The 21,707-nt window shown below is 58.3% G+C and overlaps 1 long non-coding RNA gene across 1 annotated transcript in view; it reads right to left on the reverse strand.

The window, feature by feature from the left end:
- Nucleotides 1-9,621: 9,621 nt before the first annotated feature.
- Nucleotides 9,622-21,707, reverse strand: part of LOC125154464 (uncharacterized) — a 104,984-nt gene continuing 92,898 nt past the window's right edge. The window contains exons 3-4 of the long non-coding RNA XR_007147797.1: nucleotides 12,754-12,889; nucleotides 9,622-12,120 (exon numbers count right to left, since the gene is read on the reverse strand). This is a non-coding gene — a long non-coding RNA (uncharacterized LOC125154464). The remainder of the gene's footprint in view (nucleotides 12,121-12,753; nucleotides 12,890-21,707) is intronic.

Consider the following 21,707-nt stretch of genomic DNA (forward strand, 5'->3'; position numbering starts at 1 on the left):
TAAACGTTGAAAAAAAAAATTAAAAAAAAAAAAAAAAAAACCAGCTTCTGTGGCCCCAGCGATCTTCCCACCAGGCACGCACTTTCAGCCTAATCAGAGCACCACGTCCGAGAACCGAGGGGACTGTGATCCCCACTGTCCTGGTTTATTACTGTCACCTCCCCATCGGAAGTCCAGGACCAGCAATGGAAAGGCCCAAGACACATAATAAATAGAATTTGCCTTTTCCCTCACCGGGTGCCCGTGTCTCTTGTCTGGCACACATGCTCGTCACCGTGCGCGACCAGGCACGGGCAGCGTATGCAGACCCACAAGGACGCCTGGATGAGGACTCACAGAGGCTGCCGGTTTGCAGCTTGCTCTGGCTCAGGGTTTGGCATCGTGGTGAACGGGGCCCCAGGAGGGTCCTGGTGGCAGCTGCTCGCCTGGGGAGTGAGGCGGTTTCCTGGCCACACGGCACCCTGCCTGACTGGTTAGGGGAACATGTTGGGCTTCCTCTGGTTGGTCTTGAGTCGGAAGTGATGGGAAGCAACGATTCAGGCTGACCCCTAACTTTGCAGCCGCTGAGCAGGTCCCGACCTCCTGGGCCAGTTGCTGCCAATGTGTGTGTGCGACCTCTCGGTCCTGCATTGCGATCTGGCTGGGCCACACATTGTCCACTGTCACACCTCTCTTGCAGGAAGAAGCCAGATCCGCCAGCCGTCCCAATTCAGGGTCCACTTGGAGGGAGTGCCCGTGTCGTCAGGCTGGTGCACCCAGTCTTAAGGCACTGCCGGGGCCTGTCAAAGTCTAGGGTCTCTAACACAGTCCCTCAGACCCTGCAGAACTGTAGGGGCCTCTCTGGAGCCATCAGATGGGGGTGAGGAAAGGCCTGGGGGAGATTCTAGGCCCCCACCTTGGCAACTCCCTAGCGACTCTGTTGTGATTTTTAATCCACTTTTATCTAAAAACTTATTGCAAATAGAGCATAAAATCATTGAATCCAAAACACTTCGATGTGAAAAACCAAGTTCAAAGGGGAAATGGACTTGAGTTGCCCCCTGCCTCAGGGGGAGACCCTGTCTGTGAGATCTTTAAATGGAGCCTTCTGGAAAGCAAGTACTCTCAGGTCAATTCGGCCCTGTCCTGGTGCCTGAGGGCACAGGTGTGTTCTTCCCTCTGCTCTGGCTGCCCCTCCCCCTCCCCCCCCCCAGAGCACCCTGGCTGTGTAGGGGCTCCTGTGCATTGGGTGGGCATCAGATGCCTCCTGCCAGGGGATGCAATTTCCTCATTGTGTGGGTGCCGGCCTTACTTTTAATAGCACCCACACCATTACCAGGAGGAGGAAACGGGCCCACTTACTCTGTGCAGATAAGAATTCCATTAATGTTCTAAGAATTCCATTAACGGTCGCTCTGACCTTTGCTAATTCCAGCATCATTAGCTGTGCATACGTTTCAAAATCTCCTTAATGCCAAAAAGCAGTAATGGGTGTCTGCTATGCTTGCTTAATGAGCCATAAAATGAACCAGTGGGTGATGTGTTTCTTGCCATCAAGCCCCTGGTTAAGTAATGGCCAGGCCGCTGGAATGAGGCTCTGCGTCCTGTCACCAGACAGCAGCTCAAGGCACTGGCTCTTCTAATCACAATTGATTAAAAGGTAAAAATATTTGTGTGCACACACCTTATTTCCCATATCCTAGAAATTCTTCTCAGTAATTAGTTTCTCCATCATCATTTGGGGAAAATGTTAACACCATTGATCTTTGTTTAATTATGATAAATCCTCACAGGAGGCTCCCCACCGGCCAGGCCTCCCGCACCCCGACAGGCCTGCACCGCCTGCCGACAGGTCCTCACGCCCACTGTCAACCTCCCCGCTCAGACCCGCCTGGCTGCTGTCCCACCAGCCACCATCCCCAACTCTGTGTTGGCAAAACCTGTGTCTTTTCCTCAAGGGGAAACAAGAAAAACCCGTACCCGAAATTCTGATGCTCAAACAATACTCTTCTACGTTTGCTCACATCAAATAACATCCTCAGTGTGTGTGGACATTTTAAGTGCTTTCCTTCTTAGTGCACATGTAATACTGTTTTCACAGATAACGGCACTATTTTCTCAAGATCTGAGTCATTTTGGAAACCGTTGCATTGTACTCCGGTAACTTCGAAGTTCAAGATTCACCTCCCATCCCTCCGGTGCTGGGATACCCTTTTCCCTGATCCATCTAACTTTACCAGGTAACGCCACAGACATCCTTAAGAACGGAAGCTTGCCTGTTTGTAGTTGCTATTATGTGTTTGTTTCTCTCTTCAGTTGAGTAATGTCTTTACAGGGGCAATGGAGACGAATAGCTTGAAGGGGTCAGATTTACAAAAAGGTTGTGCAGGTTTGCAGGGTGGGTTCCTTCTGCAAGGAACAGGGGTCACATAGGGTTGTTCTCACCCCTGTGTTTTATGACCTCCTCCCAGGCGTCAGCTACCCTGTGCAGTGTCCCCCCCGCCCCCCACTTTGTGTGGCCAGGACCCAGGGACTTGCTTCCAACGGCTGGCTGGCTCTCTCTTGACGACTGGGTAGAGAAGAATGCGTCTGGGGCCTCTCTCTCCCCCTCGCCCTCCGCTTGCTCCCTCTGAGGAAGCCCCTGTCCTGCTGATGGAGAGACCCAAATGGCAGGGAGCTGAGGGCAGCATCTCCAGGGGCCCGGGGCTCTGATGGAGGTGCTGAGCGTCCAGCATGGAGGCCAAGCTGTGGCCAGGCTGGGGTTAGGGGCTGGTCTGCCTTCCCTGACCGCAGGCCTGCAGGGGTGATTCCAAAGGGGCACCTCCCTCCCTCTCCAAGACCCTGTCAGGAGCCACACGTGGTGACCTGACCCCAGGCAGAGGCAGTTTCTCACACCTGAGAGTCTCTTTCTCTGGGCTTCTTGGCCCTGGCTTCGCTCTATAAGCAGAGTTGGAGCACTCCCCACTTCCCCCGCCAGGCTGGTGTGAGGGGACAGGGCATCTCAGAGAGCCAGTATACAGTAGGTGCTCAATGTATGTCAGCCCCCAGCCCCCCACCCGCCCCACGCATCTACCCCACGGGGCCTGACGACTTTGCACACCCCTCTTTCACGTCAGACTGTGGACGCAGTCGTCCGCTCCTACGCCACCTCGCAGCTGCTCTGGGATGGCTGTTCACTTTTCACAGGGGTGAGTGGGCCGGAGGGTCAGTCAAAGGCCTCCAGGTAAGGGCAAGGCCACCATCAGCCCCAGAGGACTCTTTCCAAGGGTCAGGGTTGGGAGGCCACGTAGTCAAAGGTGAGGGGAGCGGGTGGGTCCGGGGGCTGGATGGTTTGCCTGCCATCCCGTCGTGGCTTCTCCTCTGTTCTCCTTCCCAGGGCCTGAAGCCAGACGAAGCACGGAAGGGGCAGTCGGGGAAGAGAAGTGGGGTGTGGACGCAGGTGTGCCAGGGGAGAGCCAGCCCCTCCAGACTCACCGGGCCTCGCCGACTGAGACCCGCTGCCCTAATGCCCCCACCCTGGGCATTACTCGCGTCAGAGCTGCTCCGGGACGGCGGCGGCGGGGGGGGGGGGGTGGGCGGACGCCCGCCCTTTCGGGTGCGGCTGGGGCCTCCTGATCCTTGCAGAGGAGGCTGATTCTCAGGTTGTGCACGCACACACACGCCAACTCACGTGCACTCGAGCGCACGTGCCGGCATGCGTACACGCAGGTAAACGCGCACGTGTGTGCGTGCACCAGAGACCGCGTTCCTCATTCCCTGGGCACCTCCCACAGGGGCTCGTCCTAATTCCCTGTGACAGGATGGTGACAGGAGGGCAGCCTGCAAGGTCTCAGGGCTGCTCAGGAGACACCTCGCTGTGCGGCCGGGCGCCCGCGGCCGCCTGTTCTCGCTGCTCCCCTGCCCATCAGGCGCCCAGGACCCGGGCTCACTCCCTGACTAACCTGGGCACCTGCCTGGCCTGGCTGGCCTCAGTTTACCCACTTGTGCAGTGAGCAGATGGGCCCGAGTGACACTGGGGCCGCTTCAGCTCCCACGGTGGAGGACTCGACCCCATGCTGCCGAAATCCTGGCCGGTTTTTCCTGCTTCCCTGTGGTTTTCTGACAAAGAGGGGCTAGGACTTGCTATTTTTGCAAAAGGCCTGAACGCAATTGTTAAAAATAGAAATAATGAGGGAGAGCAGAAGCTTCTGCCCTTGAGTCAGGAGGCCAGGACGGGCTCCCAGCACCCTCCCCGGCGCGTGATGGTAGACGATGGTCGCACTGCATGTGTCCTTAGCTCATTTATCCTTGGCCTAGAGAGAGAAAGTTTCTGCCTGCTTTTTGCTTTTTTTTTTTGGAAGGCTGGAAGGGTGCTTCAGGCCCAGTAGCTTTGCCTGCTCTGCACTGTTTTGGGTGCTCTCTGGCTGGCAGTGCTGGGGGGCGTGCCGGGTCCTCATGCCTCCTGTTCTGGCCAGAAGCCAGACCCCAGCAGACGTCTGGCTACGTGCCAGGAATGCCCCCCCCCCACCCCCCGCATCTTTCTGCTGTCCTGAACTGCCTCAGCCCCCTGCAAAGGGACCATGAAGGCTAGGGACCCTCCAGCACCCTTGGGAGGCTGTGTGTCAGGCCGCCCTCCCCCATGTCCCTCACAAAGGCTGTGTAGGGCAGGGCCAGGGAAGTGGCAGGACCCCAGCATCTGGCTGCTGCAGGCCTCATATCTTTTAAAGACGCCAGAGAGGTTTGCATCTGGAAGGGGCCTCAGCATCCCTCCTACCCGGGCGCAGGGGTGGGGAGGGCGTCAGGACACCAGCCTCTTTCCGTTCTCCCTCACACACACTGCCACTTCTCCCAGACAAGAGGAGCCCCCACCCCTCAGGAGCCATAGAGAGAGGCAGGCGGTCTTCAGAGAGGTTGGCATCCAGCACCCGGAACTGAGCTGTGATGCTGCCCCACGCGGGACTCAGGTCTGCAGGGATGTAGAGGTCCTTCTGCAAACTCTAGGACGGTCCTCAGGGCTCACGGTTGTACCTCTACCTCCAGGTGCTGAGATGGGGACAGATTCAGGGGGAAACAAGTCAAAAGACTTTCCTGCAAGCCTCAGTGTGTGGAGAAGGGTATGCAGATGCGGCCAGAAAGTACAGATCCACGCAGGAGAGCAGGTGAGGCACCCTGGCCGGAGGGAGCACAAGGGTGTGTTTTGGAGACGGGGTGGGCACGTTTGATGTTTTGTCTTTTACAAGCTACTCCAGTGCGGGTTCTGGACCAGTCCCAGGAGCTGCCTACGATAGCTGATTGTACCTGTCTGCTGTGGCCATGGGGACACTGGCATGGACGTCCCCTGCTGTCCTGCTTCCCTAGCTTCTGCGTAATTCACGATCCCCTTGTGTGCGCACCTATGTGTGTGCGTGTAGGTGCAAAAGCGCTATGCATGCATGTGCCTGAGCGTGCATACATGTGCACACGTGCACACCACAAATTTGCCTGTGGGTGCAGGTGTGAGCGTGCCTGTGTGCACCCATATATGACACTTGTAGGGGTTGTGGCCTGCTCCTGTTCCCAGAGTGGAAACCAAGGCTTTGGCCCACAGAGTTGGGCCGGGGTCTGGGGTCCCCTCCTGTCCAGGGGCTTCTGGCCCACCTGCCGTGCCACAGCGCTTCCCTGCAATCATGGTGCATCCCGCACCCCAGCCCAGGGACAGGCAGACAGAAGGTGCAAGGACAGACGCAATGGGCCCCTGAAGAGGGGACGTGCACCAGTGTGAGCTCAGCAGGCAAGCTGGACGCAGGCGGGATTTGCTGGGCTGGACCCCTACGTGACTGCTCGTCTTCCCAACAGACACTCTGAGGCTGGGTCCTCTCCCCTCTGAGAAGGCCAGCGGTAGAGGGTCTGGCTGCCCACCGTCCTGGCCCTGGATGTGGCTCCAAGTACGGAGGGTCTCTGCCTACCCTCCTGCCTGCTCTGCACGGCCTCGCAGGGAACAACATGGGCTCTGGGGTCCTCGGTTTCCTCGCCTCAGGTGGGATGAGGGTACCCACCTATGAGGTGTCCTGTGACATAACCGAGTGGAAGGCACCCCGCATTGCACACAGAAGGCATGCACTAGGCGCACTGGATGCTAACTCCCAGGTCCACACTGCCTGGCCTCCTTCGGCCTCCGGCCACGTGGTGCCTCCTGCCTTCAGCCAGGGCCCTCCCCCAGCACACCGGTGCCAAGCTGCACCCCAGGCTGCGGAAGACGGAGGAGCCCAGCCTGTGACCTGCTCAGGGCCCGGCTGAGCAAGGACGGAGGGGGACCGAGAAGGAGGAGAGAGAGGCGAGCTAAGATCAGGCAGGCTCACGATGCCTAGACACTGGGAAGAGGCCCTTGAGGCCTGTGTAGGAGCTCACCAGGAAGGTGAGTGGACGGCCCACCAAGCCACGGGCCAGCGTAAACAAAGGCCCTGGGTCCCCGAGCCTGGTGAGGGCCTTCTGAGGTTTCCTGCTGGCTTCCTGCTCTTGGCACCAAATGGATTTCAGCAAACACAGGCTTTGTGAGTTCTCAGTTTCTTAATTAAAAAAAATTTTTTTTAAACATTTATTCATTTTTAAGAGAGAGAGAGAGAGAGAGAGTGAGAGCATGAGTGGGGGAGGGTCAGAGAGAGAGGGAGACACAGAATCCAAAGCAGGCTCCAGGCCCCGAGCTGTCCGCACAGAGCCCACCGTGGGCCATGATTCTCGTGGTTTGTGAGTTCCGGTCCCGCGTCGGGCTCTGTGCGGACCGCTCCGAGCCTGGAGCTGCTTCGGATCCTGTGTCTCCCTCTCTCTGCCCCCACCCCCATGCATGTCTCTCTCTCAAAAATAAATAAACATTTTTTAAAAAGAAAGAAAAACGAAGAGACCCCAGAGAGCCCTTCTGTCCTGTCGGCCACGCGAGGGCACAGGGGGAAGGCAGCAGTGTAGTGATCAGGACGTGAGTCCTCACCAGACGTCAAATATGGGGGGTGGCGGCTTGATCTCGGACGTCCAACCTCCAGCCACCTGAGTGGACTCGGACCCCTGCTTAGGCACCCTGCCCGGAGCCGGGCCAGCCCGTGCCCACCGCGCTGGCCCTGCGGGCAAAGCAGGAGCTGCAGGGAGGTGCAGACAGTGGCAATAACCCTTCCTGCGGGCCTGGGTCTCACCACCCTGTTTACCTACAGAAACCCCGAGGGGTGGCGGAGCTCGGGGCCAGAGCGCAGAAGGCAGGACGGACAGTCGGCCTCTTTCACATTCACTGATTTTAGTCTGTTAAGTTTTTAAAATGGCATCGACCAGATTCCAAACACCGACTTTGTCCCTGGTTCATCAAGCAGGATTGGGTCCGTGGTGCGGGCTTGGGCCGGGCCGCTGCGCAGGGCCGCCCCCCTCCCTCTGGGCTCTCCCCAGTGGTGGTGCCACACCACAGTCCAAAGGCCAGGGCCCTTCTGCAAGCTGCATGGTTCCAGTGGTCACCTCCCAGGAAGTCAGGAATGCATGCCCCCAGCTGGCACCTGGGCCTCAGCCGCCCTGCAGTGCTGGCCTGTGGCCAAACCCAAGGCCAGAATCAGAGCAGAGCAATTCCAGATCCCTGGGCAGCCCGTGCCGGGAAGGCCAGACTCCAAAACTCCCGACTTCCCCCAAGCCCGTCGGCAGAGTGAGGTGTGTGGGCAGCCGAGGGGAGCTCCAGCCCTGGAGCACAGGGACCTGGACCCAAAGGCGTCAGCGTTGCTGTGGAGTCACTGTGGGCGTCCCGCGTGCCTCCACCCCTTGGCCCTGCACCTCCACTTTCCTTTTCCTGTATTTATGTCCAAATTGTTGCGGCCTCTGGGAACATCCAAGTCTCTGCACCTGCATTCTCAAGATTGCCTTAAGGGCACCGGCGTGGACCATGGTCAGATCCCATCTCACGGACAGCCAGGAGCAGGCTCTGCTCAGAGTGATGGGAAGAGAGGTCACCCGGCCATGGGTGGGGAGGGTGGTCTGGGAGGTTCAGGGCAGGGAGCCAGCAGGGGAGTGACAGGAGAGAACAGGCTCTTTGGTCTTGACCACTAGACACAGGCCTGAATTGGAAGAGCTCAACAAACAGGAATTGATTTCGCCTCCCGATAGACAGAGGAGGTTGGTCAGCTCGGTCCATGCAGATGGCCACTGGGCAGAGGAGGGAGGAGGAAGGACAAAGACCTCAGTGCGGGGCCCTCGGGTTGGGGGGGTGGCAGCCAATCCCCGCGGAGGCCGGCCCGCCTCAGGGCTGTGCCTCAGGGCTGTGCCCAGATTCAGGGGCACCAGCAGCTGTTCTGCTGCACTGACTCCACTGGCAGGAAAACAGACTGGGAAATGGACCTCAGTCAGTGTCGTCCGGGGACCCCTACTCAAGGCCAGACCTGCAGGCTGTGCCCGCTGCACCCGCTCAGATGTCCCCGGCCGCAGGGCATCGCCACAGCCCTATTACCATAGCGATAATGCAGAGGTGTGATAAAAGCCACCTGTCATTCATAAAACGTGGCGTCGCCTTTTTGCAAAGCCATAAGCCATCCTGGGGCTCAGCCAAGAAACGGCCTATAAAATCCTGAGTAATGACCTCAAAGCATACTTTCCAATATAAGGAATATTCTAGGCAGCTGTTTGCAGAATATTTATGTGCAATAACTTTACACCCCCCCTGACTTTTAACATGTTCATAGTCTGACTCCCTCCCCCAGCAGCTCCCCCCCCCCACACACAACCTTAGTAGCAGTAAAGCATCCAGAATGTGCCTGACAGTCCTGGGAGCACAGGGCCCTGTCCCCTGGGTGACAAGTGGCAGTGCTGTGCTCAGGTGCAGTGCCCTTTGCCATCGGATGCCTCGGCACGGCAGGGGCCTAGCAGAATGCCAGCTGTCTTCGGGATCTCCAAGTTACCAGGGAGGAGGAGCTCAGCCCTGTCCTGAATCTGTTCCTACGGTAACGCTGGGAACAGCAGGTTTTGTCTGGGTTGGACGAGGGTGGGCATCCTCCCTGGCAAGGGCTAGGGGGGGTGGGGTGGGGACGCCTTCGGACCACATGCCCCAGACAGAGCCTGAGGTGTGCAGAGGACAGGGAGCCTCAGGAGGAGGGCCCACCTCGGGCTTGCACCCAACAACTGGAGGAGACCCGGAACTTTCGTGATTTGGCCAGGAGGCTGTCATTACTGGCTGCGTTACCTGAAGCCATTGCTGTGACAGGGGAGGAGCGGAGGGGGGCTGCAGTGCACCTGAAGCAGCTGCAGGGGTCACTGCTCCCCAGGGAGGACTGGACAACCCCACACCTGCTGGGGTGTCAGCATGGGGCTTTTGCTCCAGACCTGGGCATTCGAAAGCTCCGAAGAAGATGTTTTGTTGTAATTTCGTCTCTCTCTTGAATCTCGCATTTGCCTCCAAATATCAGACTTTATTTGTCTGATATCTGAATTTTCATGTCTAATTGGCAAACCTATAAATTACATTATGCATAAAATAGTGTATGGCAAATGCCTTTTTTTTTTTTTCAACGTTTATTTATTTTTGGGACAGAGAGAGACAGAGCATGAACGGGGGAGGGGCAGAGAGAGAGGGAGACACAGAATCGGAAACAGGCTCCAGGCTCTGAGCCATCAGCCCAGAGCCTGACGCGGGGCTTGAACTCGAGGACCGCGAGATCGTGACCTGGCTGAAGTCAGACGCTTAACCGACTGCGCCACCCAGGCGCCCCGGCAAATGCCTTTTAATTCCAAGTAATGTCTTTCCAAAATTATTCCCCTCTATCCAGGAAAAGATGGAATGATCACTGGCAACTTGGAGATAAACCTGTCTTGCAAGTTCTATCCAGTTTGGCCTTCTTCACTCAGATCAGCAAGCGCTCATGGACATCAGAGTGATGTCCTCAATGTTGAGAGGAAGGAGACAGTCTGATTGAAAACATACTCAATTATTCTGTCCCGTCTTCCCCCAGACCCCCGGGCAGCAGGGATCTGACACCACCAGACTCGTACAACTCTGTGTCCACCCCTCTGCTTTCTGTGAGGCCTCTGCAGGACCTAGAACACGGTGCAGGCGTCCTGGTGGCACTTCACCGAGGCTCTGTGTGTGTTTATTAGAGGCGAACAGCTCCCATATGACTGCACTCAGCTGAAAGCCTTCATTTAGGAAGCAGGAAAGCCAGAGAAATCGCTTGTGTTCATAAAGCATCCCCTGTGCTACACGCAGGGCTAAGCCCCGGCCACTCAGAGCTCTGGCTCTCCGTTGGACACATGGAGCCCACTCTCCAGCACCCTTCCCAAAGCCCTGGGGGGGGGGGGTATACCTGCCCACCATCGCTCAGGGCAGAAGCCACGGCTCAGAAAGCCAATCGATGGCCGGGTGTGGACCTGGCTCATCTGGCCCAGGGCCTCGCCCCCAACGACCCACCAAGGCAACGGAGAGGTGCTCTAAGCGTAGGGACTGAGCCGCGTGGGAACGGAGGGGTCTGAGCACTGGCAGCAGCATGTGAGAGGCACCAAGTGAATGGCTTCCTTGCCGCACCGCGAGGCGTGAATGTCCCCTTCCAGAGCGGGGCCACCGAGGCCCGAGAGACGTCTGCACACACTCAGGGTCACTTTGCCGGTGAGGGACGGGCCAGGCTTAGCCCACTGCAGGACTCCCCACTCGCCTGCTGGCCTGGTTGTCCCACAGGACAACCGCCCCGTCGTGGGGCTTGAACTCCCGCCCCAAGGAATATGCAGCTGTGGGAGGCAGTCGTGTGAGCCGCGGGCCCCGGCTCTCTTGCAGGAAGTAACAGCGGCAGTAAAACCCGCTCTGTGTGGGCGACTTACCGTGTGCGAGCCGCTGCAGGTGGCTGTCCGCTGGGCCCACCGCCACCCCTCTCTTCTTCCGGGCTGCGTTTGGAGCAGCGTCGGCACTGGTGATGTGGCCCCAGTACGGGCCCGCCCCTTGTGCCTGCAGGGTAAGGACCCCTCTCCCACCCCCGAGGTGGCCGGGTTTACTGTGTCCCTGGGCCCTTCCCAGCAGGTCTCCAGGCACGAACTGCCTGCCAGACAAGGGAGGAGGCCTCAGTGCCTGGGGCCCCTTCCCACCGGGTCCTGGCTTTGCAGGGTCCTGCTGAGGGCTCAGGGAGCAGAGGCCCTGGCCGTTTTCTGAAACGTTTCAAATCATCGTGATCTGTGGGCTTCAAAGTTCAGCCACGGCTGTAAGAGTCTTCCTGGGATGGGTTCCAGGTGACGGGATCATGTGGGGTCCCGGCCTCCCGCAGAGTCACCTTGGGGGATGACACTCACCGAGGCGGCGAGGTTCACACGGGGGCTCGGGAGAGGAAAGAGAGAGCACAGCAGAGGGAAGGCCGTGCAAGGCAACCTCTAGCAACAGGGGCCACTTTGGCCAGAGCAGACGTCAGCCTGGTCCCGGCCCCGCTGACCCACGGACCCAACAGACTCCGAAGAGACCTTCAGCCACGTCCTCCTTCCTTCCCGTCTTCAGGGGCTGACAGTGTGGACTCTGGGACCTTCACGTGACCATGAATTACCCGCTAGCGGCCGAGCGGTCACTGAGTGTGTTTTCCACGGCCAGAGGGTGATACACCGTGAGAATCTTCCGGCGCCTCGAATGTGTGCTCTCCTCCAGAGCCGGGGGAAGAGCCCTGGGCCGTGGCCCGCGTACGAACCCGGTGCCTCCCTGGGAGGCACGGTCTCAGACCGGTCCCTTGGCGCTGGGTTCGCCCTGCGATTGGGAATTACGGCTGCTTCTTCCTTCACCGTCACCAGTTTACTCTGCTGAGGGCAGCTTGGTCAACCGTCAGTGAGCACGTTTTATACTTGTAACCCGTAATGCTCCAATAACTTTTTTAAGACCCACATACTGAGTACGGGACTGCACCTGCCTGCCTGTGTGGCTAGGACCACGCTCCCTGCTTCTGCCCCCACGAAGCTCTCCACTGGCTCTATTTCCCCCCAAGGCAAATTGTATAAATTCTAGAGCATCGTTTTATCACATAAGCTCACTTTCCTCCATAATAGAGTACAGACACAAGGTGTGGTCAACGTCCCTTAAGATTGCTTCACCAGCATCGAGTTCCAGCTTCCTTCCTTGTGTAGACGGTGATGGGAAGCTCAGGTCTGGCCCTGCCGGGCTGAGAGCAGGGGGGCGGACACACAGCAAATCTTTTCATCATATGCTCCTTCCTAGGTGGGTGACAATTAAGTGATGTGACTAAATATGTGGCATGGAAATGAAAACTGAGGTCTCACATACATGATGTCAGGTGACGACAGACTATGCAGAACAAGGAAGCAGGGTGAGGGCCATCAAGTGAGGGCAGGGGGGCAAGACTTGACATTAAAATGGAGATCTAGGGGCGCCTGGGTGGCTCAGCCGGTTAAGCGTCCGACTTCAGCTCAGGTCGTGATCTCGCGGTCCGTGGGTTCGAGCCCCGCGTCGGGCTCCGTGCTGACGGCTCAGAGCCTGGAGCCTGCTTCTGATTCTGTGTCTCCCTCTCTCTCTGACCCTCCCCCACTCATGCTCTGTCTCTCTCTGCCTCAGAAATACATAAACATTAAAAATAATAATAATAATAAATAAATAAAATAGAGATCTAAAAGAAGTGAGGGAGAAGCCCACAGATGTCTGGGCAAATAGTCCCTCAGTGGCACCTGCAAAGGCCCTGGGGTGGACGCCTGCTTGCCTAGGAAGTAGAGGAGAGAGAAGTACAAGACAAATCAAAGAGGTGGGGAGGAGACAGGTTCTTGACAGCCTTGCAGGCCACGGCCAGTGCTTTGGATGCAGAGCAAATGAAGGGCTTTGAGCAGAAAACCCACCTATTCGATTTGTCTCAATACGATCACTCTGATGCCAAATGCAGCATGCAGTGGAGGTCAGGAGGGCAGGGAAGAGGCAGTCCCAACGGTCCAGCCATCAGTGGCAACTTCAGGAAGCAGTGGAGGTGGTGAGGACCTGTGTTGAAAACTGCGTTAGCAAGATTTATGTTCAGGATGATTCCAGCATCTTTTGGCCCAGGTAAATATTTCACTAGGAGGAATATGGCGTGTGTGTGGCGGGGGCGGGATCTTGGACATGCTGGGTTTGAGATGTTCCTGCCACCCAAGTTCAGAGAGCCAGTTGGACATCAGTTCTGCAGATGTGGACGTGGGGTGCCAGTGCACCAATGATATTTAGTGGGACTGGAGACCAGGGGTGCGTGGAGATGGGGGTCCTGGGACTGAGCTGGTGTCTCCAGGTGCAGGAGCCTGGCAATCACACTGGCCCAGGAGGGTGGCAGAGAAGGAGCAGAGGGAGGGAGGAGGGGACTGAGCAGGGGCCAGGGATATGCTCAGTGATCTGGATAGTAGGGCCGGTGCAGAAAGATGGTGGGGGCGGGGGAGAAGCCCTGGAAAGTTCCAAGCCCATGAGGACACGGCCGCATGTGTGTTTCCAAAGCTCTTCCTCGTTTGAGCAGTGTTTGTAACAAACCTCTGGTGAGTGGGAAGGAGCAGCAGCTTCCCGTGGGTGCCCCAGTTGGAAAGAGGCAATTTCCTGCTCTTCGTGGTTGGCCGAGATTTTTTAACACCACTAAGTGTTGAATTTACGAAGTGGATTTTCAGCACCTACAGGGGATCAGAGGGTTTTCTCCTTCATCTGCAAGTGAGCAGAGCAATCGCTGTTTGGAGGTGGGACGGCCTTATCTGGGGGACGTCAGAGTACAGGAGTCCCCGAAAAGACCAGTGACTCTCCATCCATTCCTGCCACTTTGGGGCAATTTCTGTAACATCTGTTCCTGGAAGGTCTGATGAAGGTCAGGCAAAACGGGCCTGCCTTCTTTGTTTAGGCATTAATATTTGACCGCTTTCAACTTCTCCTATGATGATGGGTGTCGAGCCATCGTTCAGGGCTTCGTTTGAACTTTGCTTTAAAATGCCTATTTTGTTTGTGCCATCAGGCTGGTATCGCGTGACACCGTCTCTTTGGGGACTTTCAAGCCCGCCCCACTCCCAGCCCTGAGCCTCGCTCCAGGACTCTCCCCTGTACCTCTTTCTGTCTCTCCTCGCTCCAGGACTCTCCCTGCACTCCCTTCTTCTGTCCCTCCTCCCTCCAGGACTCTCCCCTGCACCTCTTTCTGGCCCTCCTCGCTCCAGGACTCTCCCCTGCACCCCCTTCTTCTGTCCCTCCTCGCTCCAGGACTCTCCCCTGCACCTCTTTCTGGACCTCCTCGCTCCAGGACTCTCCCCTGCACTCCCTTCTTCTGTCTCTCCTCGTTCCAGGACTCTCCCCTGCACCTCTTTCTGGCCCTCCTCGCTCCAGGACTCTCCCCTGCACCCCTTTCTGGCCCTCCTCACTCCAGGACTCTCCCCTGCGCCCCTCTCTGTCCCTCCTCACTCCAGGACTCTCCCCTGCACTCCCTTCTTCTGTCTCTCCTCGCTCCAGGACTCTCCCCTGCACCCCTTTCTGTCCCTCCTCGCTCCAGGACTCTCCCCTGCACCTCCTTCTTCTGTCCCTCCTCACTCCAGGACTCTCCCCTGCACCCCCTTCTTCTGGCCCTCCTCGCTCCAGGACTCTCCCCTGCACCTCCTTCTTCTGGCCCTCCTCGCTCCAGGACTCTCCCCTGCACCTCTTTCTGGCCCTCCTCACTCCAGGACTCTCCCCTGCACCCCCTTCTTCTGGCCCTCCTCGCTCCAGGACTCTCCCCTGCACCTCTTTCTGGCCCTCCTCGCTCCAGGACTCTCCCCTGCACCCCTTTCTGTCCCTCCTCGCTCCAGGACTTTCCCCTGCACCTCTTTCTGGCCCTCCTCACTCCAGGACTCTCCCCTGCACCCCTTTCTGTCCCTCCTCGCTCCAGGACTCTCCCCTGCACTCCCTTCTTCTGTCTCTCCTCGCTCCAGGACTCTCCCCTGCACCCCCTTCTGTCCCTTCTCGCTCCAGGACTCTCCCCTGCAACTCTTTCTGGCCCTCCTCACTCCAGGACTCTCCCCTGCACCCCTTTCTGTCCGTCCTCGCTCCAGGACTCTCCCCTGCACCCCCTTCTTCTGGCCCTCCTCGCTCCAGGACTCTCCCCTGCACCCCCTTCTTCTGTCTCTCCTCACTCCAGGACTCTCCCCTGCACCCCTTTCTGTCCCTCCTCGCTCCAGGACTCTCCCCTGCACCTCTTTCTGGCCCTCCTCACTCCAGGACTCTCCCCTGCACTCCCTTCTTCTGTCTCTCCTCGCTCCAGGACTCTCCCCTGCACCCCTTTCTGTCCCTCCTCGCTCCAGGACTGTCCCCTGCACCCCTTTCTGTCCCTCCTCACTCCAGGACTCTCCCCTGCACCCCCTTCTTCTGGCCCTCCTCGCTCCAGGACTCTCCCCTGCACCCCCTTCTTCTGGCCCTCCTCGCTTAGGACTCTCCCCTGCACCTCTTTCTGGCCCTCCTCACTCCAGGACTCTCCCCTGCACCCCCTTCTTCTGGCCCTCCTCGCTCCAGGACTCTCCCCTGCACCTCTTTCTGGCCCTCCTCACTCCAGGACTCTCCCCTGCACCCCCTTCTTCTGTCTCTCCTCACTCCAGGACTCTCCCCTGCACCCCTTTCTGTCCCTCCTCGCTCCAGGACTCTCCCCTGCACCCCTTTCTGTCTCTCCTCGCTCCAGGACTCTCCCCTGCACCCCCTTCTGTCCCTCCTCGCTCCAGGACTCTCCCCTGCACCTCTTTCTGGCCCTCCTCACTCCAGGACTCTCCCCTGCACCCCCTTCTTCTGTCTCTCCTCACTCCAGGACTCTCCCCTGCACCCCTTTCTGTCCCTCCTCGCTCCAGGACTCTCCCCTGCACCCCTTTCTGTCTCTCCTCGCTCCAGGACTCTCCCCTGCACCCCCTTCTGTCCCTCCTCGCTCCAGGACTCTCCCCTGCACCTCTTTCTGGCCCTCCTCACTCCAGGACTCTCCCCTGCACCCCTCTCTGTCTCTCCTCGCTCCAGGACTCTCCCCTGCACTCCCTTCTTCTGTCTCTCCTCGCTCCAGGACTCTCCCCTGCACCCCTTTCTGGCCCTCCTCGCTCCAGGACTCTCCCCTGCACCTCCTTCTTCTGTCCCTTCTTGCTCCAGGACTCTCCCCTGCACCCCTTTCTGTCCCTCCTCGCTCCAGGACTCTCCCCTGCACCCCTCTCTGTCCCTCCTCGCTCCAGGACTCTCCCCTGCACTCCCTTCTTCTGGCCCTCCTCGCTCCAGGACTCTCCTCTGCACCCCTTTCTGTCCCTCCTCACTCCAGGACTCTCCCCTGCACCCCTTTCTGTCCCTCCTCGCTCCAGGACTCTCCCCTGCACCTCTTTCTGGCCCTCCTCACTCCAGGACTCTCCCCTGCACTCCCTTCTTCTGTCCCTCCTCGCTCCAGGACTCTCCCCTGCACCCCTTTCTGTCCCTCCTCGCTCCAGGACTCTTCCCTGCACCCCTTTCTATCCCTCCTCACTCCAGGACTCTCCCCTACACCCCTTCTGTCCCTCCTCGCTCCAGGACTCTCCCCTGCACCTCTTTCTGGCCCTCCTCGCTCCAGGACTCTCCCCTGCACCCCTTTCTGTCCCTCCTCGCTCCAGGACTCTCCCCTGCACCTCCTTCTTCTCTCCCTCCTCACTCCAGGACTCTCCCCTGCACCTCTTTCTGGCCCTCCTCACTCCAGGACTCTCCCCTGCACCCCTTTCTGTCCCTCCTCGCTCCAGGACTCTTCCCTGCACCCCTTTCTGTCCCTCCTCGCTCCAGGACTCTTCCCTGCACCCCTTTCTATCCCTCCTCACTCCAGGACTCTCCCCTGCACCCCTTCTGTCCCTCCTCGCTCCAGGACTCTCCCCTGCACCTCTTTCTGGCCCTCCTCGCTCCAGGACTCTCCCCTGCACCTCCTTCTTCTCTCCCTCCTCGCTCCAGGACTCTCCCCTGCACCTCTTTCTGGCCCTCCTCACTCCAGGACTCTCCCCTGCACCCCTTTCTGTCCCTCCTCGCTCCAGGACTCTCCCCTGCACTCCCTTCTTCTGTCTCTCCTCGCTCCAGGACTCTCCCCTGCACCCCCTTCTGTCCCTCCTCGCTCCAGGACTCTCCCCTGCACCCCCTTCTTCTGGCCCTCCTCGCTCCAGGACTCTCCCCTGCACCCCCTTCTGTCCCTCCTCGCTCCAGGACTCTCCCCTGCACTCCCTTCTTCTGTCTCTCCTCGCTCCAGAGCTCTCCCCTGCACCCCCCTCTGTCCCTTGCTTGGCTGTCACAACTCATGGGCTGTCCCACTGGCCTTTTCCATCTCCTTAGCCACCCCCGCTCCCCGCCCCCTGCACCGCTCGCTCCCGGCTGTGTTTGCTTTGGTTTGTCTTCATTTGGGCTTTTTCCTACTGCTCTTCTCTGAGCTTCCTGGACCAAAAGTTCAGTTCAGGGACGTTTGGTCCTTACGGGGTTCTGGGAGCGCGGCCATGGCCCCAGCCTCCCTCCGCCCGCCCCCGTGGTGGCATCCTGCAGGTTTAACGGGTGCTAGTCCCACTTATGCTCATCTTTAAATAGCATGCAATTTCCCTTCTGGTTTCCTTCGTGACCCCCAAGTTATATATATATATATATGAGTGTTTTTATTTGTGATATTGACTTCCAGGTAGAGACATTTTTAAAGCATAGACCTTGTTCTTATTAAACTGCGTTGTGTTCAGCGAACAGATTACAGGTCACACATGCATATGTTTTTGTACGAACGTGTGTGTGTATGCACGCTCAGTGAGCACACGCAGATTACCTCTCTGCCTTTGCAATTTCTTGACAGTTTCCCTACGGTCAACAGATGGCCAGTTTTCATGGCTGTTCCACGTATGATAGAACATAAATCATGTATTTTAGCAAGCCACAACGGAAAAAATAAACTCATGTTTATTGTTTTATTTGTTCCTTTTTGGTTTCTTGACCTGTTGCTTTAAGGTGGGACAAAGAAGCTCTGTTTTCTAAAGACCCCTCAGGCTGTGGCCATGCGGCTGGGGAGCGAATAGGCCAGAGGCCCCCCTTGTCCCCCGAACGCTTCCTGTCCCCCTGCCCCAGCACAGAGGACACGGGTCTCAACTCACCTTCTCCTGCGGGGGTGTCTCTCCTGCTAACAGTACCTCCCTGTGTAAGTTCCACAGGCCCAGGCCCATTACCCCACCACCCTGCCCGTTGCGTCCAGCTCCACCAGACAAGGGTTAAAACTGCACAGCCCATGACGCCTGGACACAGGTGCCCGGTGAAGACCATGGCCTGCCCGCCTCCAGCTCCCAGAATAGCCTGTGGCCAGGGCTGGCCTGTAGTAAACAGCCCCAGGAGCCTCCCTGGTGGGTCCCGGATGAGTAATCCCTAGGAAAACATCGAAGGATCCCAGAGGTATAGGTGCCAGAACCTAGTGGGTGGGTCCCTCTGGACCTCCCTCCTAGGCCCTTCTGGAATATTCCCCAGCTATTTGGCCAGGAGAGGAGCCCGCAGCTCCCAGGACAGTCTTTCCCCAGCAGCTCTGTCTCCTCACCTCGTCACACACCCCCAAAGTCTCTTCTCCACCCTCATCCTTGTGGAGGTGGGGGCCCACTTTCCAGACGACTTCTGTCCTGGCCCTTCCGCACCGCCCCTGTCCCTCACCCCACTGTCACCTGCATGCCCTTCCCACACTGCTACTCTTCCTGGGCCTCACATCCGCCACCTGCAGAAGCCCTGTATTAACGGGGCCCTTCCGCCAGGCCAGCTGGTGGCTTCGCGCACCTGGGGAGGCTCAGGGCACAAGGCTCACCTCCAGCGTGCTTTGACCAAGACCGAGGAGGGACTTGTAGCGGGGGAGCCTGGACAGACCTCCTGGCTGCCCCAGGTAGTGCCCCCCAGGGACCCGGCCACGTCTGCATCCTGTGCCCGGGCTACTTGCTCCCTCTCTGCCTGGAAAGCCCCTCCCTCCCCAGTCCGCCGCGGACCCTTTTTCCTGCTGGCCCAGAACTCGCCATCCCCACCACTGCAGCCCGTCACCCTCCCCTCGCCCCTGCAGGGTCTTCCTGGCCGATACCCTTGCATACATCCTTGGTGCCCTGGGGACCACACTCCTGCTCAAGCACCCTCAGAGAACCCAGAGCTCAGCTCAGCACCCAGGCTCTCTCACTGGTGGGAAAGGGAGGCTGGTCCTGCCTTGCCCTCAAGCCACCGCCCCATTTCTCCACTCCTTTCCACACAAAGTTCCTCAAAAGTCACATCTGCCCTTGGTCTCCACCACCCTCTGCTTCCCTCAGGACTCCTGCCAGCCTCACCCCGCCCCACCAGGGCCGTCTGGATAAGACCACCAGTGGTCAGCCTCTGGGCCCCACCGGCAGGCCATCGTGGCCTCCTGGTTCATGGTGCCCCTTCTGTGTTCGCCTGGTTGTTCACACGCCTCCTGGCCTCAGGGGCAGAGGTCCTGGGGCCCAGGCCTCGGCCCCGCCGCCCATTCCCACCCGGTCCTGCGGGCACATCTACCCGTGGCTCTGTACGCTGGCACTCACAGTCCAAAATCAGACTGCTCATGCCCAGCACCCAAACCTGGGGCCCTCAGTTTCCCCTGCCCCATGGCTGACCCCTGATTCTACCTTCAGGGGGTGTCTGAGCCCGAGATGCGGGGAGCCCACCCCACCCAGGTCTGAGTGGCCACCTCCCACCAATAACCGGCCCCCCTTTGCTGTGCTGGCGCAGCCCCCAGCCGGCCTTTTCCGGTCCTGAGGTCGCATGTCCCTCTTTGTCCCTAAGCCTCTGCTGGATGCTGACCTGACATGGCCACCCTGGCCCGCTGTCTCCCCCTCACTCAGTTCCAACCTTGAAGAACATGCCAGATGCACTCCTACCCCAGGGCCTTGGCACTTTCGGTGCCCTGCCCAAACACCACTCCCACAGACTTCCAAGTTGCTAATTACCGCACAGGCACGTTTCTAGTCAAATGTCACTTTTTGGGGGGTCTTCCCTGGCCACTCTGTATAAATAGCCCTCACCTCACCCAGAATGTCCAATCCCCTCTCTGCTGCAGCAACTTTATTTTTCTATGTCATTCTTGTTACCACCAGACATATTCTACATTGGCTCATGGGAGCTCCAGCCTTTAGGAGAAAAAAGTCCCCCAAATCTTTCCCTGGTCTCTGACAAGGCCTCACGTGCGGCTCCTGGGGCCCTTCCCGGAGCAGCCCAGCCTGGCCCACCTGGCACCTGCTCAAGGACAATAAGACAGAAGCCTAAGGGAGCTTCCGGCCCCACGAGCATGTGTGTCTCTGCAAACGTGTGTGTGTATGTGTGTGTGTGTGTGTGTGACTGGATGTGCCTCTGTGGGTGTGAATGTGTGTGTTTGCTTTTTGTGATTTCCATGGATGAATCAACTGGACCGCATGCAATTACTCCCCAGAGCAAAGTACAAGGAACCAGGCAGAAACATCTGGCCAAGCGTTTTCATGCTATGTCCCCTGTGGTGTGGGCTCTGTTTTCAAAGGCCATTTCACGTGTGCACCTTAGCCCGCTGACACCTAACCCAAGTTGGATGGTGGCTTGTGGTCTGCTCTGGGCACCCGCTCAGCACCAGCACAGAGCTGTGAGCGAGGCATCATGGGAGGCTCCCACTTAGTGGAGCATGTGCATTTGGGGGGAGACGAGCCATAAACCGGAACAGAAGAGTTTCCTTCAGATAGTGACGGCTGTTGTTAGGGAAACAGAGTGGTGGGACATTGAGGGAATGGGGGTGGGGATACTTCGAAACCATGTGGACAGTGAGACAATACTTCCTCAAGGTGATAGCTGAGATGAACCAAGAACTCCACAAGGGAGCCATCGAGTGGTAAACAGGAGTCCAAATAACACCTCAGCACCCAAGAGAGGTCAGTGGGGGTGGGACGTGAGGCCCCCTACACGATGTCTATGGTTCCTGGGGGCAAGCCACCCCACGGCCACCCTGAGGACACTGGCCGGCGGAGGGCAGGGGGGACAGAGGCTGCAGAACCCCACAGTCTAGGGAGACATTGTGGGGCTCAAGGTCCTGCTCCCCGGGGCGGGGGCTGCTCACCAATCTCCGTTCAGACATCATCTCCTAGGCCACCTCCTAGGCCTCTCTCTAGGTAACCTCACCCAAAGTTCCCTTTGCTGCACACAAATGGTGCAGTTGGTGTAGAATGGAGGGGGAGCTCCAGCTCCAGGTCAGGCCCACCTTCACACCTAGTCCCCTCTAACCTCCAGCTCCAGAAGGGCTGAGCAGCCTTTCACTTACTTCAGATGGCCTCCGAAAACCTTACTGCACTGATCAGTTGGGCTGAGACTCCTCTCCCTCCTCAAGTATCTAGTGGGCGCCTACTACATGCTCGGCACTGGGCCAGACACAGAGATTCAATGACGAGTCTCTTCCTGAATGCACGGAAGAGAACACTGAAGTCCAGAGAGGGCAGTGAGATGTCCAGGCAGCACAGCAAGTGGAGGGGAAGGCAAGGGCTCCCTCCTAAGCGCCCCACCACAGACTGCTTCCCTTCTCTGTGCTGCCGGAGAGGCTGAGAATGTGCGCTGCCTGTTTGCTTGACGGTGGATGTGTTTGGACCGCCTTCCCCAGCCAGGTCATTACCCTTCTCACCAGGACTTTGGCCTGACATTCACATTAATATTCCCTACTGGGGGCTGGGGGCCCAGAGGCTGTGTGGGCCCAGAAGAGGTCATGTAGAGGGGCCACGTCTGGGTACGGGTGGTTGGTTTTATGCATCTTGTGAAGCAAATGACACACACACACATACACACACACACACACACACACAGGGGCGAGCGAGGGAGGTGCGGCCTCCGCAAACACCAGGTA

Source organism: Prionailurus viverrinus, chromosome E3 (genome assembly GCF_022837055.1).
Source record: "Prionailurus viverrinus isolate Anna chromosome E3, UM_Priviv_1.0, whole genome shotgun sequence".
NCBI lineage: Eukaryota > Metazoa > Chordata > Mammalia > Carnivora > Felidae > Prionailurus > Prionailurus viverrinus.